This window comes from Podarcis pityusensis (assembly GCF_964106645.2).
Source record: "Podarcis pityusensis genome assembly, chromosome: 7".
Lineage (NCBI taxonomy): Eukaryota > Metazoa > Chordata > Lepidosauria > Squamata > Lacertidae > Podarcis > Podarcis pityusensis.
This window is the reverse complement of record NC_138031.1, coordinates 4,761,270-4,780,059: the sequence shown is the minus strand read 5'-3', so window position 1 is coordinate 4,780,059 and position 18,790 is coordinate 4,761,270. Positions and strand designations below refer to the sequence as shown.

General features: G+C 47.0%; 1 protein-coding gene across 4 annotated transcripts in view; it reads left to right on the top strand.

Annotated features, from left to right (window-relative positions):
• The first annotated feature begins 16,332 nt into the window (after positions 1 to 16,332).
• Positions 16,333 to 18,790, top strand: part of ADGRB1 (adhesion G protein-coupled receptor B1) — a 381,525-nt gene continuing 379,067 nt past the window's right edge. Inside the window, exon 1 of one of the 4 annotated variants that reach the window (XM_081012479.1) lies at positions 16,333 to 16,990. The gene's annotated coding sequence lies outside the window, so the exon portion shown is untranslated. The remainder of the gene's footprint in view (positions 16,991 to 18,790) is intronic. The other 3 variants (XM_081012478.1, XM_081012481.1, XM_081012480.1) reach the window with 3 other exon arrangements.

Sequence of the window (18,790 nt, the reverse complement as noted above, 5' to 3'; positions counted from 1 at the left end):
TTCCCTAAACAGGGCTGCCTTCAGATGTCTTCTAAAAGTCAGGTACAGTGGTACCTCGGGTTACATATGCTTCAGGTTACATACGCTTCAGGTTACAGACTCCGCTAACCCAGAAATAGTACCTCGGGTTAAGAACTTTGCTTCAGGATGAGAACAGAAATTGTGCTCCGGCGGCACGGTAGCAGCAGGAGGCCCCATTAGCTGAAGTGGTGCTTCAGGTTACGAACAGTTTCAGGTGAAGAACAGACCTCCGGAACGAATTAAGTATTTAACCCGAGGTACTACTGTAGTTGCTTATTTCCTTGACATTTCACAGGGTGGGTACCACTACCGAGAAGGCCCTCTGCCTGGTTCCCTCCAATCTCACTTCTCACAGGGAGGGAACCGCCAGAAGGCCCTCAGAGCTGGACCTCAGTGTCTGGCTGAACAATGGGATGGAGATACTCCTTCAAATATACTGGGCTGAGGCTATTTAGGGCTTTAAAGGTCAACACCAACACTTTGAATTTTTCTTGGAAACTATTAGTAGTTAAAACTACTCGGAAGTAGTTAAAATGGTGCGTATGCACCATGTCATGTGATCCATTATGAAGGGCAGAAATAACCTGACTGGCCTCCCCCTCAATATTTTATTCAAGTTGGGACCCCTGTTTGCAAACCATGGTTTGTGTTGACTGTGTTTCCCTGTTCTGCTTGAACCCACTGACAAAGCACAGTTAGGGCCATTACTTTGCTTCAAGAGACTGGTGCACCATGGAGGCAGGAGTGAATTTATGAAGCAGATTCAAGAGCCTGATTTAGAGTAGCTTGCCTGTCATACACTAGGAAGAAGTGCATCCCATGGTCAGTATGAACCATGGTTTCAGATTATGTTTGGAGCCAGCCAATGAGTATTCACTCACATATTCCTTTCATAACTTCTTCCAAAGCACTGGAGATCTGTCTGCTTATAAACATGTAAATTAAGCATGGGGGAGCAGGTAAGCAACTCGACAGATGGTATTAATCTCCAAGCAGAAGCAGTTTTCCACAAAACAAACAGAACAATCCTTGCTGGGGGAAAAGCTAGGGAGGGAGGAACCCTACAGTCTTTGAAGTACCCCTAAACAAGTGTATTTAGGGTTGATAAGTAGCCAGTTACTACAAGCCACTGAAAGCCACCATTGCTCATTTAAGCAAGCATCATCCGTCCATCAACAGCAAATCATTTTAGCTAGACCCAACATCCCAGACCATTAGCCATGCTGGCTGGGGCTCATGGGAGTTGGAGTCAAACAGTACGTGGAAGTCCATGAGAGCCTTCTAGAGCAGCGGTTCTCAACCTGTGGGTCCCCAGATGTTGTTGGACTACAACTCCCATCATCCCTGAGCTCTGGCCTTGCTAGCTAGGGGTGATGGGAGTTGTAGTTCAACAACATCTGGGGACCCACAGGTTGAGAAAGGCTGCCCTAGAGCATGGGTAGGCAAACTAAGGCCCGGGGGGCCGGATTCAGCCCAATCGCCTTCTAAATCCAGCCCGCGGATGGTCCAGGAATCAGCGTGTTTTTACATGAGTAGAATGTGTGCTTTTATTTAAAATGCATCTCTGAGTTATTTGTGGGACATAGGAATTTGTTCATTCCCCCCCCAAAAAAATATAGTCCAGCCCCCCACAAGGTCTGAAGAACAGTGGACCGGCCCCCTGATGAAAAAGTTTGCTGACCCCTGCCCTAGAGGGAAAATCAACAGCTCACTAGATGTCTGTTACATGGCACTTCTCTTAAATTTTGAAAGAGAGCCAGTGTGGTGTAGTGGTTAAGAGCGGTAGTCTCATAATCTGGGGAACCAGGTTCGCGTCTCCGCTCCTCCACATGCAGCTGCTGGGTGACCTTGGGCCAGTCACACTTCTTTGAAGTCTCTCAGCCCCACTCACCTCACAGAGTGTTTGTTGTGGGGGAGGAAGGGAAAGGAGAATGTGAGCCGCTTTGAGACTCCTTAAAGGGAGTGAAAGGCGGGATATCAAATCCAAACTCTTCTTTTCTTCTACATGCTATTACACTTACCCTGGTTCTCTTTGTGGTCAGGTTTCAGGGCTTACAATGCTTGCTCGAGGTTTTGCTTCCCAGGAATGAGGTTGGTGGAGAATGACTGGAGTTTTGTGGCCCCTGGTTTGATAGCACATACATACAGGATGCACATAGGTGGAGATTCACACCGTTAATACGCTGGCAAATACAGTGGAACCTCGGGTTACAGACACTTCAGGTTACAGACTCCATTAACCCAGAAATAGTACCTCGGGTTAAGAACTTTGCTTCAGGATGAGAACAGAAATTGGGCAGTGGCGCAGCAGCAGCAGCGGTAGGCCCCATTAGCTAAAGTGGTACCTCAGGTTAAGAACAGTTTCAGGTTAAGAACAGACCTTTGGAACGAATTAAGTTCTTAACCCAAGGTACCACTATACTGCTCCCTGTCCAGATTTTTGGAGATAGGTCACCAGAGCCAGCATGGTATAGTGGTTAAGAGCGGTAGACTCGTAATCTGGCTGCATGTGACCCACTGGCTCTGAGGGGCAGGCAGAGGGCAGGGCCAAAGGAGGAGTGTGGCCGTGCACAATGAGAGCCAGCGTGGTGTAGTGGTTATGAACAGTGGACTCGTAATCTGGTGAACCAGGTTCGCTTCCCCGCTCCTCCACATGCAGCTGCTGGGTGACCTTGGGCCAGTCACACTTCTCTGAAGTCTCTCAGCCTCACTCACCTCACAGAGTGTTTGTTGTGGGGGAGGAAAGGAAAGGAGATTGTTAGCCGCTTTGAGACTCCTTAAGCGGAGTGAAAGGTGGGATATCAAGTCTAAACTCTTCTTCTTCTCTTCTTTTAATTGTTATAGGGAGCCACTCAGCTCAAAGAATGTAAAAAGAGACTGCTGAAGGCAGTAGCCCATCTAATCAAACTTCCTGGTCTCACACTGGCCAACTAGAAGCCAATGGGAAGTCCACAAGCAGGAATGGAACACAATTAAACATCAGGAAGAACTTTCTGACGGTAGGAGCTGTTTGACAGTGGAACGGACTCCCTTGGGAGGTTGTGGGCTCTCTTTCCTTGGAGGTTTTAAAGCAGAGGTTGGATGGTCATCTGTCATGGATGCCTTAGTTAAGATTTCTGCATTGCAAGGGGTTGGTCTAGATGACCCCCAGGGTCCCTTCGAACTCTACAATTCTACGATTCTATGGCACAACAGCACTCTCTCCACCTGAGTTTCCAGCAACTGATATTCAGAAGCATACTGCAACTGTGAAGGTAGAATATATCCATCAGGATAAGTAAAAGGTAAAGGTGAAGGACCCCTGGATGGTTAAGCCCAGCCAAAGGCGACTATGGGGTTGCGGTGCTCATCTCACTTTCAGGCTGATGGAGCCAGCGTTTTTCCACAGACAGCTTTCCAGGTCATGTGGCCAGCAGGACTAAACCGCTTCTGACACAATGGAACACCGTGACAGAAAACAGAGCACATGGAAATGCTGTTTACCTTCCCGCCACAGTGGTACCTATTTATCTATTTGCACTGGTGTGCTTTCGAACTGCTAGATTGGCAGGAGCTGGCACAGAGCAATGGGAGCTCACTTCGTCACGGGGATTTGAGCCACCAACCTTCTGACTGTCAAGTCCAAGAGGCTCTGTGGTTTAGACCACAATGCCACCAGTGTCCCATCAGCATAATTACCCAACGATAGCCCTCTCCATCAATCTATTTAATCCTCTTTTAGAGCCATCCAATTTGATGGCCATTACTCTTGTGGAAGCTAATTTCCTAGTTTATGCACCGTGAGAAGAAACACATTCTGTTGTCTGTGCTAAATCTTTCAATATTCAGCTCCTTTGGATGTCTTTGGGCTCTAGTGCTATGAGGAAGAAAAAAACTTTTCTCCACCCAGTTTCTCCATGCCATGCATCATTTTTTAAACTTCTATCATGTTGCCTCTTACGCCCCTTTTCTCTAGACTAAAAAGCCCCAAATGCTACAATCTTTCCTCATAGGCGAGTTTCTCCACCCCTTGATCATTTTGGTGTCCCTATTCTGAACTTTTCCATCTCTACAATATCCTGCTTGAGGTGAGGCTACCTGAACTGTACACAACGTTCCAAATACGGTCACACCATAGATCTGTTATAATGGTAGAATGATGTCAACAGTTTTATTCTCAGTTTGGTTCCCAATGATTTCTATAATGTAATTTGTCTTTTTCACACACTGGGTTGATGCAGTATCATCATCGAGCTGTACACAATGATCCCAAGGTCTCATTCCTGGTCAGTCACTGACCCCATGAACTCATATGTGAAATCAATATTTCTTTGCCCCAGTACACATCACTTTATACTTGTTTACATCAAATTGCATTTGCCATTTCACTACCCATTTACACAGTTTGGAGAAGTCCTTTCGGAAGTCTTTGCAATCCCTTTTGGTTTTAACCACCCTGAGCAATTTCATGACCTCCAGGTGTCCCTATTTTCCCTGGGGTGGTCCCAGAATTATGAAAGCCATCCTGGTTTCCAACTGGATCTGGAATGTCCTTATTTCGCCCACCACTGCTACAGCCACCAAGCCCAGGAAGGAAGCTCATTGCGTGTCCCGAGCAATGTTAGTTGCAGCAGTGGCAGCTGTGAGGGAGCACCCCATTGCCTCTCCATGGCCACTGCTGCCATTCTCCTTCCTTGGGCAGCTTGTACCAGCTGCTGGAGAGTGTGCGAGGAGGAGGAGAGGCTGCATGTGACCCACTGGCTCTGAGGGGCAGGCAGAGGGCAGGGCCAAAGGAGGAGTGTGGCAGTGCACAATGAGAGCCAGCATGGTGTAGTGGTTATGAACAGTGGACTCGTAATCTGGTGAACCAGGTTCGCTTCCCCGATCCTCCACATGCAGCGGCTGGGTGACCTTGGGCTAGTCACACTTCTCTGAAGTCTCTCAGCTTCACTCACCTCACAGAGTGTTTGTTGTGGGGGAGGAAGGGAAAGGAGATTGTTAGCTGCTTTGAGACTTCTTAAGTGGAGTGAAAGGTGGGATATCAAGTCCAAACTCCTCCTCCTCCTCCTCCTCCTCCTCTTTGTTTATTTTATTTTTTTAGACAAAGAAATACTTTGTGTGTCCGCATCTTATTTTGCTCCTTTCTAAAATTTATATATTGGCATGTGTTTTCCTTTTTGTAAATCTACCAGAGAGAGAAAATTGTTACGATATAGAAGCAATGCGGCCGCGAGCTGGTAGCTTGAAAGCAAAACAGAATGGGAATGTTGGGACTGTTCCGTGGGAAACAGAGGGACAGTCAATTCACAGTGCAGAGGGCACCGGAATTAGCTCAGAGTGTAATATGAGCTGTACAGGAAGTACAGGAGGAGTTTGTCTCTCGACTGCTGGAGCTTGAAGAGAGCAGTCATGATTTTTGTAACGCTGCAAAGACAGAAATAAAGGAATGTAAATACGTTTCTGTCTATCTCTTTCCCCTGCCTGGGGGGGCAGGAAAGAGGGGGGGTGTTCTTCTCACTCTGAGAAGGATCGCCTATCGCGACCTCTGCCTGGATCCTGCTGGGGAATGCAGACAGGGAGGTCAACAGGAGATCAAGCCGGGTGCCTGGAGAGTGGCCAGTTTCTCCTGATAAAGGCTTGAATCCCAACAAAAATACATTAAAAATGGGGTTGAGGGATTTTCTCAGGGCAGTGAAGGCCATTTGCCCTTGTTCTGATAGGAAATGCTGTGTGTGTGTGTGTGTGTGTGTGTGTGTGTGTGTGTGTGTGTAAAATGGGGGGCTTGAGGAGGGAGGAGAAATGTCCCTATTTCATCTGCGGAATGTTGGACGTTATGCAATTTAGTACCATCAACTCTCTCTTATATTCCTCTTCCAAAAACTGCTGGGGGGAGTCTTTTGTTTTCTGCTAATGTGCACCTGGTCTGCTGCAGAAGAGCATTACAAGGATTACCCATCTCTGCCCATCCCCTTTTCCTTCCTGGACCACCTTAGCTCTCACCAAGATGCATCCCCTAAATATTACACAATATCAGTGGCATTTTGTCAGGTTCTTAGAGGTCTTGCCTCAAGGCAGCCCACGCTGATAGTTCTATTCACAGAACTCCTGACAGGATCAAACCCCCCTGGCAATCCTTACAACAGCTCTGTAAAGTAGGCCAGCAGAATTATCTGCATAATACAAAATGGGGGCTGAGGCTTACAAATAGCATCTTCCCTCAGGCTACCAGGTAAGTTCATGGATGAGAAGACACTTAGCAGGAAACTTCCAGACTTGCAGCTCTAAAGAAGTCAAGTTGCTTGACTCACGCATTAATTGCAAAGAGGTGTTTTGTTAAGAACTGAAACCCAAACCCATGAACAGAAAATTGGTTTGCAATTATTATTGATTTGGTCATCATCCTGCATTTAAGGCATCACTGTGTAGTACAGCTACCTCCAGCCCAGTGCCTCCAGCTATCTTGGGCTACAAGATGATAACTCAGTTAGTTAGAGAGTGGTGCTGATAATGCCAAAGTTGCAGGTTCGATCCCCGTATGGGACAGCTGCATATTCCTGCGTTGTAAAGGGTTGGACTAGATGATCCTCAAGCTCCCTTCCAACTCCACAATTCTATGATTGCCAGCAACCCCAGCCAGCCTGAGCAATGGACAAGGACAATGAAGAAGGCTGCTCTAGTGATATTTGAGGACTTTGGTAGGCGATATGATATAGGAAGTGGGATGAGCCTCCATGAAGCAGGAGACAAGGAGTCAGACACAATGAGATATGCATTCAAACTGAGCCTCTCTTAGCAAGGAATCATCGTACCTACTGGACCGCCTCTCCTGGTATGCCCTGTGGAAAACCTTAAGGTCCACAAATGACAACATTTTGGAGGTCCCAAGTCGCAAGGTGGTTAGATTGGTCTCAACTAGGGCCAGGGCCTTTTCAGTACTGGCACCGACTTGGTGGAACGCTCTGTCACAAGAGACCAGGGCCCTGCGGGACTGGACATCTTTCCGCAGGGCCTGCAAGACAGAGCTGTTCCGCCTGGCCTTTGGTTTGGCCTCAGTCTGACCCTTATGTTTCCCTCCCCTTATGGTCTTGATCTATGGGCTACTTTTAAAATGAGGCTGCATTTTAAATAGCATTTTAACCTGTATTTTAAATTGGTGGGTTTTTCCCCTATTATGTTTTTACTGTAATTTTACTGGTGTTAGCAGCCCTGAGCTGGGGAGGGCGGGGTATAAATAAATTTTATTATTATTATTATTATTATTATTATTATTATTATTATTGATGTGGGAGTATATGGCTGCAGAGTGCTCACCTGTGGCCAGGGGCAGAGCAAGGTGGGGGCGGTGGGGGCAAACCACCCCAGGTGTTATCACCGAGGGGATGATATTCGGCTCGCTGCCCGCCGGCAACTCCCGCCTACCCTGAGCCTTCGGGGGAAGGGGGGAGCTGCGGCGGCGTCCCCCCCCCCTTCGCCCCTCGTTTTGACAGCTGCACGATCCCGGGCTGCTGGAGAAGGCATGCATGCAGGGAGAGGATGGGAAAGGAGTCAGGCAAGCAAACAACTGGAGGGTCGAGGGAAGGAGAGCAGCAAAAGCTCCGTCAACATTGGACCCAAACCCTGGAATCCTGGAATCCCAAACAAAGCTCAACAACTTTGGTCAACCCTTCCCTTAAAAAAGCTTTAAAAATCCTGGCAATGACAATGTGTAGATCACAGGCAGTCTTTTTATACTGTGAGTAGACTACAGTCTCTTGGGAGTCCAGCTAGATTGCAATGTGGAGGGGGTGACAAAAAAAAAATCCTAACCAGGTACCACCTAACCTTGCTACGCCACTGACTTGGGGCCCACCAAATGGAGGAGAGGGCTATCAATGGCTACTAGCCATGATGGTTATGCTCTGCCTCCAGAACTATAGACAGCAATGCTGCTGGAAACCAGCTGCTGGAAGCCACAGGAGGGGAGAGTTGAGATTGCAATATTTTAATTTGTTGATTTATTGAGACATCTTTAGGTGCTTTAGCCAATAGTTTTTCATAATGCGCTATTTCTTGTTGAATTTGATTTAATTTAGTTTCTCTGATTCTTCTTCATATTATATTCTGATTTATATAGAAGCCCCTTATATAAGCCTTCCCAGCATCCCATATCACTCTAAGGTCCGTGTCTTGTGCCATATTAATTTCAAAAAATTCTTTTGGGCTTTTTCTGCTATCTTCTCATCGTTTAGCAATCTCTCATTCATTCTCCAGCTTTGGTTTTTCTTTTTATTATACCTTATTTCTAGCATCATTGGGTCTGCAGCATCTGACAGCAATTTAGGCAATATCTCTATTTTGTTTATTATCAGTATAAGATTATTAGAAATCTATATTCCATCTATCCGGCTTGCTGAATTATTTGCATATGAATAAAATGTATACCGTCTTTCCTTCTCATTTTTCTCCCTCCATTCATCCTTTAAGTTTAAGTCATCTACCATCTGAAAGAATGTTATTGGGAGTCTCCCTGTTTTCTGCTTTTGGGTTTTCTGCAGACATTTGTTTGGCCACTGTGAGGACAGAATGCTGGACTAGATGGGCTGTTTCCCAACCCAGCAGGCTCTTCTGACATTCTTAGATGTTACTGGACTACAACTCCCATCCTCTTTGGCTATTGGACACATTGGTGGGGGCTGATGGGAGTTAGGATTTAATCACTTTGGGGGGGTGCATGTCCCATAATGACCCACTGAAACCCTCTAATTTTTTATAACCACAAATATTCTGGTAGTTTTTCCTCCTCCCTTGACCTCACTTCTGTTGTGCCTTGGTCCTCAAGATGGCAATCATGCAGTAACACCGGGGAAGCATCGCAGAATAGCTATGAATGTGGAAAGTTGTGTAGACAGTTCAGCACAAATCCAGCACTAACACACTATTATTGCATCAGTGACATGTTGCATAATATGTAGGGCTCTACCTTCATATAACTCTGGCATGTTTGAATCTAAGTAGTGTTTGAAGGGGTTACAACCATTGAGTAAGCCGGCCTGCCAGGCTTAGGCTATGTCATCACTTCCCACCTTGGGATGAAATTGTTTCACCAAGCTTTTGTTATCTCTCTCTCCATGTCGCCTTCAGTATGCAAGGAGCTCTGAGCTCGTCACTCCAGCCACATGGTTTTAACTAGCTCTTTTGTTTCAGACAAGAGTCTGAAACTAGCATTTTTCTATACCAATATTTTGGAAACTTTTGCCTTTTGTAACTATGCAATGTTTTGATTGTCTGTGCATTTTTTTCTGACAGCTGTGTGAAAAAGCACATTAATCTGACCTTTGAAGAGGTTTGTAAGTAAACTATTTTATGACTTGCCAAACCTGTGGTCTATCTCGAAGTGGGATAGCTTGGAAAGAGATTTTAAAAGGAGACATTTTGGGGATTCACTAGAAGGGCAAATTTTAAAGGGTTTACAGTCAATAGTCCCACACTTTCCAATGCTGCATGTTTTGCAATGTTAAATCTCTACTGGGGGTTCTGTCACCAAAGAGTACTTGCAGTTTCCAAACTTGGATCTTGGCTTCCAGAATTTCAACGGAATACACCTAAAAAAGCCACCAGTCTGAGGGACCCCTAAGTTTGTAATAGCCATCTACCTCCTCCTCCTCCTCGCTTCAGACTGGAGCTTGCTTCAGCTAAAGAAGAAATTTTCATCAGAACTTGGCTGCTCACAGGGAAGCGATTTGTGTGTGCATATATACTGTTGCTATAGCCATTGCTGCAGTTGTTGCCTGGATAAACTATTCAGATTGCAAATTCTGTTCATTTTATTTTATTTTCTTTACTGAGAGGAATGGTAATCAGTGTGGAAGTGGGATTCCTACCAGATTCCTGGAAGAAGACCTATGAGGGCTGCCCCAAGGCAATCCCTGACCTAAACCGTGGACTCCTTGACAAAAGCGATGGATGTGGAGGGGGAGAGATAGCCCTGTTGAGAGCCCTGAAGAGTGTTTCCATGGGGACTCCAGGAGATGATGTTGTATTCCCTGCTGAGAAATAAGTGAGGGTGTTTCATCTCTCCCCATCCCTAATCCATTACATCACTACCTATTGGTCTCCCCTGATGCCCCCATGGAAAAGGGGGAGGGAAATCTTCTGAGTCAGACTACACTGAATCCCTCCAAGCCCAAACTGAGCTGAAAGGGGTTGGATTGTGGCCAACATATTTGGCAATGTCAAAAGCATCCCCACCTCTTCTACCTTTGAGCTAAGTGTCAAGGATTGCTCAAAAGCATTGGTCCATGCAGAGTGATGGCAATCGATGACACAAAGAACTGAGATGGTCATTGTAACCTTGCCTACACTCGCAATGGACTTCATTTGCTCTTAATGATCGGCTATGCAGCACAAAATGGGTGGTATTCAGGTTGCTCCCCACCTCAAATTCTATTCCCCACAATACACACGCAGCTGACAAATATTTAGTGTGATCCCATTTCAAACTCTGGCATACATGTTGATCATCATTTTCCCTGGTTTGAACAAGACAAGTATGGGTCTCTCCCAAATGATAATTGGAAGGAGGATATACTTCTATAAAACTAAGCACAAACAATGTCCTAATTTTAATTTTATTCAAGACCAGATTTTGAAACCTGAAGAGAAACTCCCACTGCTGATGATGCCCCTGGAAGTTAAAAGCGTACAAGGAGGGTCATTCACATATTACATGGAACCCAGTTACACTGACTCTACACATGCACAAGTGTTTCTGTGAAAGATTATACACTTCAGCATATGTACAGCTCAGCAATGATGTACACAAGTAAACTGATAGTACACTCGTTGAACATCACATGCAAATTATCATTCAAGAGTACAGCTCAACTATTTGCACATGCAGGCAAACTGACTGTAATTATCATTGACTGTAATGTGTAAACACCCCTTGTGGGGGGGGGGTTGTTTTGAGGGGATGTACGTGGGAAAGGGGCCTTTATTTTTCCCTCAGCAGTAACATGGAAAACACTGCCTTTGTATTCACTCAAGATCATGGGTAGGCAAACTAAGGCCCGGGGGCCAGATCCAACCCAATCGCCTTCTAAATCCGGCCCCCAGACGGTCTGGGAATCAACGTGTTTTTTTCCATGAGTAGAATGTGTCCTTTTATTGAAAATGCATCATTGGGTTATTTGTGGGGCATAGGAATTCATTCATTTTTTCCCCTTTTTCTTTTCAAAATATAGTCTGGCCCCCCACAAGGTCTGAGGGACAGTGGACAGGCCCCCCGCTGAAAAACTTTGCTGACCCCTGCTCAAGGCAAACCATTTTTGATTAAAACCCTATCGAAGTAGAATAAAATACTTGAAAACTGTTTTATCATCCTTGGTCATGACTGCTTCTGGAATCAGCAGCTGAACAGCCATCATGGACCCAAATGGCAGCTATGTTCCTAGTGTGTTGTCCACAACAAGCACAGATCTTGTTGGATATTTTAGCTAGGGTTGCCATATTTCAAAAAGTGAAAATTCGGACACAAAAGTTGTTGAGCGATTTCTGCCTGGGCACTGTTTCCGACTGCTGTATTCCAGCTGTGTCTGGGAAATTCTGTACGTATGGCATCCCTACTTAAGCAGTTGGCTGTGCTTGATTCTTGAAGCTGGTGACAGCCGCAGAACATGCCCCTTATTGACCTCCAGCAGGTGGCATCGCAGATTAAAATTAATACTTGTCCCAAATTACTAGAGCTCTAGGGAGAAGTGGGGTGACTCAGGGACTCCCACCATTGGTGGTCCATGACAATTTCTTGTTCAGATGGCTGCCCAGCGTAATCCAAGACATGCACCCAAAATTAGGGGTGTACGTTGGATTTAAATCTTGAAATCCAAGGCAAAGTGGGGTGTCCTTGCTGGTATCTTGGGCTTGTCAAGAGACAAAGAAGAAGGCAGCACAAGTCAAAGTAGGGATCCCTCAAGTGCTTCATGGCACCTTGGTGACCCAGACATGATAAAATGCTGCCAAAAATCTGCTGAAATTAAAAGTTATGTCTCTAAGATTGCAATAACACCATAATGCCAAAGTGAAGTGCTAAGGGAAGGGAGAGGAAACATACAACTGGGGAGAGGTTTCTGAGGGAGGGCTCCATTGTGACTCGCAGGTCTAGCCTGCAATCAAAGGGGGTGCTTTTTTTACCCAGAAAGCAAATCTCATTTAGTTTTTGTCATTTCCATAAAATCAACTTTGAAGGTTCTTAGCACAAAAGTCATTGAACTATTTTTCTGCACTTTGGAATGTTTCTTACTGAGAGGAACCTCTCTCATGCCTGTTATTTTTGAACCAATTTCCTACTAATTACCCACAAAACACTAAAGGAGATTAAGTTATTCTTTTTTCATTCAACCCCGAAACTGTAACAGCTGCCCTTGCAGGGAAACCACAGCAGCTATCCTTCTGGAATTTGGAACGATTCAAGCCTTCAGAAGCAGTGAACCTTACCTTCAAATTTTATCCATTTCTGTCCAAAAAATTAAAAGGTTTTAGACAGCTCCTTTTTGGGAAGGGGAAAATGAACACATTTTAGAAGTGTCTGCTACAAGAGCCCCTGGACTCATTTCCCTGAAATTTATTAGGTTTATCCACCCTGGAAGGAAAAGTATGCCTGCAAATTTTATCTAGTTCTGCCAGAAGGAGGAGGAGGAGGCATCGAGAGGTCCAGGATAATTAGTAAGACTGCACTTCCCCTGTGCCTTTCCTGGTGTTAGTTATCCACAAGGTTGGTCCAAATAGTCTCTACACAAATACATGGCATTGGGAGTGTGAGTTTCTAATCAGATTTCACGATCTGATCTTCAAAATTACAGTATTTTTTGCTCTATAAGACTCACTTTTTCCCTCCTAAAAAGTAAGGGGAAATGTGTGTGCTTCTTACGGAGCGAATGCAGGCTGCGCAGCTATCCCAGAAGCCAGAACAGCAAGAGGGATTGCTGCTTTCACTGCGCAGCGATCCCTCTTGCTGTTCTGGCTTCTGAGATTCAGAATATATTTTTTCTTGTTTTCCTCCTCCAAAAACTAGGTGCGTCTTGTGGTGTGGTGCGTCTTATAGAGCGAAAAATATGGTAGCTTCTTAAAAACAGCAAAGGACATTGGTTGCATTTAGTTTTGTCAAAATATATCCTTCTGCATGCCTAGAGCCAATTATTATTTGGGAGAGATCCAGAGTTACCCTTTTCAAACCAAGAAAAAATGATTATAAATGTGTATGCCAGATGTTGGAAGAGGATCACACTCTGTTCAATATAAACTTAACCTACCCTCTCAAACATCAAGGGGACATTGGACAATTCCTCCCACTTCTGATGACAACCAGTTCTACAATCAGTGAGCCCAGTTGCCAAATTTTGTTGGAAAGTGGTCCCCCCCCCCCATTTCAGTTTGGAACCTGGTTTAAATCCCCAGACTAAAATGTCTCAACCATCTCTGACCACCTTGGGAAGTTACAGATGGGTAGCCGTGTTGGTCTGCCATAGTCGAAATAAAAAAATTCCTTCCTGTAGCACCTTAAAGACCAACTAAGTTAGTTCTTGGTATAAGCTTTCGTGTGCATGCACACTTCTTCAGATACACAGATACTTCTTCAGATGTATCTGAAGAAGTGTGCATGCACACGAAAGCTTATACCAAGAACTAACTTAGTTGGTCTTTAAGGTGCTACAGGAAGGAATTTTTTTATTTCCACCTTGGGAAGGTGAAAGATCGTGTAAGAACTCCAGAGCCCTTCTGGATCAGACCAAATAATAATTTGAAGCAGGAGGTTGGGTAGGTGGAAAATCTATAAACTACTCTCGTGCACCTAGGAAGGGTGGGGTAGCAAAAACAAAAACCAACAACAACAAGGACGACACACTTAGAAACTTCTTGTATTGATGTCTTTTGAGGCCCTTTCAGGAGATGGACTTGACTGGCTTCAGTTGACTTAGTTCCCTGGGAAGAAGCTTCATTGGCCTGTGTAGGGTGTGTTCGGAGAACAGATTAGGCACTCACCATATTAAATCAGTTTGACCATCCTTTCTATTTACCACCATTGTGATTTGAAGTGGAGGCTCTCCATCCACACAGTTCTGCAAGTCTCTCAACACCACACTGGATGAACTGATGACTGTACTGTTTTACTGATGTGGGATGTGGAACAAGAAGACGACAGTGACTAATCAGGATTTTAAAATCCTAGATTCAGGGGGTACAGGATTCCGTTCCCCCCCCCATAAATACCTTTAGGGTTTGGGATTCTCACCACCACCACCTTCCAATGCTCTGGGAATGCTTGGAGCTTAAATAGTGGAGTCTCCCTCTCATGGCTCTTCCAGCCTCATTTCTCTTCCCCCTTTGTTGTCTTACAGTCTCTGCTGCTATTTTTTTCTTTCACACTTGTTTCCTTCTTCATCCTGTAGATGAGGACATCCAGGACCTCATGCCAGCAGGTTGCTTTCTTTTCTTTTTTTAAAGATAATCTCCCTCCAGCGCCTTGGAACTGGTTGACGTCCTCCCCCCAATCAAAAACAGAAAGCGCACACACAGCCGTTGTGTCGCCAAAGTGCCTAGAGGTAACACACTGGAATCTGTCGGATTTACTTCTTAGCAAACATGGAGAGGATCCAGACGCAAAGTAACTCATATCAGGAGTAAATGGGTTCTAAATTCACCCCTCCCTCCCTCCTCCCCCCCCCCCACGCCACACACACACACACACACACACACACACACACACACTAGTTCATGGCGCTATTAAACTAAAATAGATGTTAGCCCTAATCCAAGACTGCAGTCCTATACACGTTTAGGAATAAATTCCGTTGGATAAAGCGGGAGTTACGTCTGCGTAAACGCGCTTGGAACCAGGCTGCAAGGGCAACAGCGACCCACAAGCCTGTAGGAGCGCTCGGCAGTAACTCACTCGCGCCTCCGGCTGAACCGGGCTGTGGAGCCTTCTGGCCGGATTCGCCGAGCCTTCTCCACCATCCCTTGCACCAAATCGCGAGGGGATGCTGTTGGAGACGTACCCAGGAGGGAGAGACAGAGAAATGGTCTGGATCCTGCAATAACCATCAACGGGGTGGGGTGTGGGGGGTGAGAAGCCTCGGGGAGAGGGGCTTACCTCGGCCCAGATAGGAGCTGCCTAGATTGCCTTGTGTGCGCGCGCGTGTGTGCGCGCGCATGCGTTGGGGGGGGGGGTGCCTCCACCCTCCATCCAGGAGCGTCTCTCCATCCCCTCCGCCTGTTCTGTGACTCAGTGTCAGGCAGCGCTGACATTCCCTGCTCTTCCCCGGAGGGAGGCAGAGAAAACGAGGAGTGTGTGTGTGTGTGTGTGTGTGTGTTTCGAAAGAGAAGGAGGAAGGAGGAGAGAGAGAGAGAGAGAGAGAGAGAGAGAGAGAGAGAGGGAAACCGCAGCGAAGGCTTCCCTAGCGTCCTGGTCAACCTCTCCAAAAGCACGGCCGGCGCAATCCATCACCTCTCCAGCTCCGTGCCCACGTTCATTGCGCAGCGCGCGCTCTCCTCCTCCTCCTCCTTCTCGCTCTCCTTCGCGGAGGAGGAGGGAAGAGGGCCTCCGCTCTCCCCACTTTAAACCCTCTCCTTCCCCGTGTAAAATCTCACCTCTCCGATCCTTTCCCAACGTTACCGGGCAGGCGAGAGAGTGTCGAGACCCGGGCGCCCCCACAAACCTGCCTCCATCCATTCAACGCCCTCTCCGGCACTGCGCCGCACCCTCGATCCGCCCCCAATCCAGCTCTGCTCCCCTCTCCAAACCGCCACCTCCCCCCCCCCCATCTCTTGCCTCCGGCTGCAGAGAACTCCCTCTCCATCGCCGCCGCGCGCGCTTCCTTCCCCGCCAGTCATCTTCCTGTGGATTATTATTAGTATTACCTGGCCAGGCTAAGCGCACCGTGATTACCAGAGGCTCGGGTTGATTTATGTGTCATAAACAGTCCGAGCGCTCCTCAGTCTCTCCTTGCCTCTTCCCAGCCTCTCTCCACGGGAGAAAGTTATCCCAGCGTGGGAGACCCATTGATCTAGCCAGCTTTCTCCGTTTGCTTGCTTGATCCCTCTCATCTAGGCACATGGAATGATGTGGCGCTTATTCTAGGCTTTCCTCGCGGAGCTGCCTGTTTTATTTTTATTTTATTTTTTACAAAGCTAGATGTGTGTTATAGTGTACAGTATAGCGAGGAAGAGCGAGCCCTTTTTATCAGCACTCCCCCTCTCTCCACCCCTGCCTCCCCCCTCCCTCCCTCTCCCCCTCCCTCCTTTTCCCTCTCTCCCTCTCACTCTGTCTAATGTGCGAGCTGGAAAGCTTATAAAAGCCTGATGTAATCCTTAATGCAGCCTCTGGCTACATAGACCGAGTCTAGTTACAACCGAAAGAACCAGGAGAAGGAGACCAGGATCCAAGAGCAGGAAGCGCAAGAGATCCTGGGAGGAATTAAAAAGAGGGTTTCAGAGGCACCGGATGGATTTTGGCCTCCCCGGGAAAGAAGACTTTGGGGGGAGGAAAGCAGCACCCCAAAAGCTTTCAGCTGTTCCAAGAAGACTTCCTTCTCTCCTGGTGGATCTAATCCCGCCTTGGGTTCCTTTCTTCCGTCTCCAAAGTGGGCATTGAGATTCTCCCATCGCTCAGGATTCCTGCGCCCTTTATCACCGCCGTCGCCGGTCATTATTAGCGATCATATTTCATTTTCAATTATTTTCTTTTTCTGTACCCCAATACCAAAGGGGGTGTGAGAGAGTGAGTGTGTGCCTGTGTGCACTTTAAATTTGGAGCAAAGTTTGGTGTGTGTGTGTGTGTGTGTTTAAGAGTGGGCTGGAAGGGGGGGAAGCAAAACGACACCCCCCCTCTCCCCGAAATCCTTTTTTGACTCATTAGCCAATGGCCATTTTCTTACTTCTGGATATGTGGATGCTTCCCATTTGGAATTTGATCCGGCTGGGGGAAACGGTATAATTTCGTGGATGGTCTAGAAAGGTAAGTTTTCGGTTTATATACATAATATATATGTATGTATGTGTGAGTTGGTTTGTGTGTATTTGGAGAGGGGTTGATTTATTCTTCCTGAGTGGATGCAACTTTTTTGGGGGGGGGGGTCTTCTTCTAGTATCTGGAGCCGAGCCTAAATACTGAATTATTGTCTTTTTGAGTCAAACCACTCAGTTCCTACACCATCGCCTCTCAGATACTGGACCCTTCTGATCCGAACTTTAGCCTTTTTGCTGTTAAGGGCTTGGAAGGTAACGAGTACTGTACTACAGTTTTTGTTTCTGTTTTTTGGGGGGAAGGAATAAGAAAAAAAAATCTGGACATATTTGCCTGAGGTTGTAGGAACGAGAGGGAGGGAGAGAGCCAGGGAATGTGAAATGGATCAGTTTTGGGGGCTGAAAGAGGTTCGGTTGCCCCCGCAAAGCCCAGCTTGCCTGGAACTGCATAGATGGGGAGATCTGGAGCTAAACCGAACGGGAGAAAGACGGGCAGTGAGAGGTTATTAGACCTCGCCAAAATCCACAGATACACACACACACAACACCAGACCACACCACAACAACACCTTGTTTAGTCTGAGAAGCTGGAAAACCTACAAGTCTGTAATAGGGAAGAGTGTCTTGTCGGGAAGGTCTCCCTTAACGTCGCCTTTAGGAGGCTGCAATCTCGCCGGCACGTTGAACAAAGTCCCTTTCGAGAAGCCAAGCGGGGGCTTACTCGCGAGTAGACGTGAACGGGGATCTCCCTGCGGGAGTCGACTTCTCCCTCGCACCCGCTTGGAAAGCTGGGGGGGGGGGTGTCGCTGTTTTGAAGCCGTCCCAACCACCACCGCCCCCGCCGCCTATTTGAATCATTGTGGACATTTACTGGGAGAGATTTAGGGCGGGGGAGGGCAGATCTCCCAAATGCATCGCATCCATAAAGTTCCTCCCCACCCCCTCTTTTTTTCCAGTCCCCCCATACTTCTAAGAGACTACATTTTAAGGGGGGACGGACGACGACAAGCCAGGACAAGACACCAGATAGATACCTCCCCCCAATCTTGGCGGGCTCCACGATTCTTACTCGCGAGTTGTCCTATTGACCGCCAGAGGCACAGCCTGGAAGCCGTAACTTATGGACTCCTTGGAGGGTAGGGGAGCCATTCTGCGTAAAAACACGAGGCGCGCGAAAGAGATGCCTCCACGGGGAGCACAGGGTGCCACGCTTTTGGGGGAGGACGGACACCCCTTTCCCCCCAGGGGAAGAAACAAGCCCCCTTCTCTGCAGAGGGGGGAAAGCGAAGGAGCAAGGAGGATCGGGGTGGTGGTAAGGAAAAGGAGGAGGAGGGGGTGCCCATTGTACTCATTCCTGTGTCTGCTGCACTGCCATGCGCTTTCTCCTTTTTTTGTGAGGGGGTGGGAGACAGTCTCCCTCGGTCCCATTCCTGCAACGTCCAGTTCTTCCCCAAACACCTGATCAGGATCGAGGGGGAATCAAGAGGCGCACAGTCTCTATAGGCAGAGCCGAGGATTCTTGAACTTAATCCCAAACAAGGTGTTGGCGGTGGGGTTTATTTGCTGGAGTGAAAATAAGCGGGGAGGGTTTGACGCCCCCCACCCGGTACCTTATTCCACTGTTGTTATTGGCCCGATAAAGCCAAAATCCAGTCTGATGGACTGGTGTGCCCCGAGAGGCCACATTTGAATATCACAGCAAGGTCAAAGTATTATTATTATTATTATTATTATTATTATTATTATTATTACAACAAACGGAGCCCAACGATCCTTCAGGACTCGGATTGGA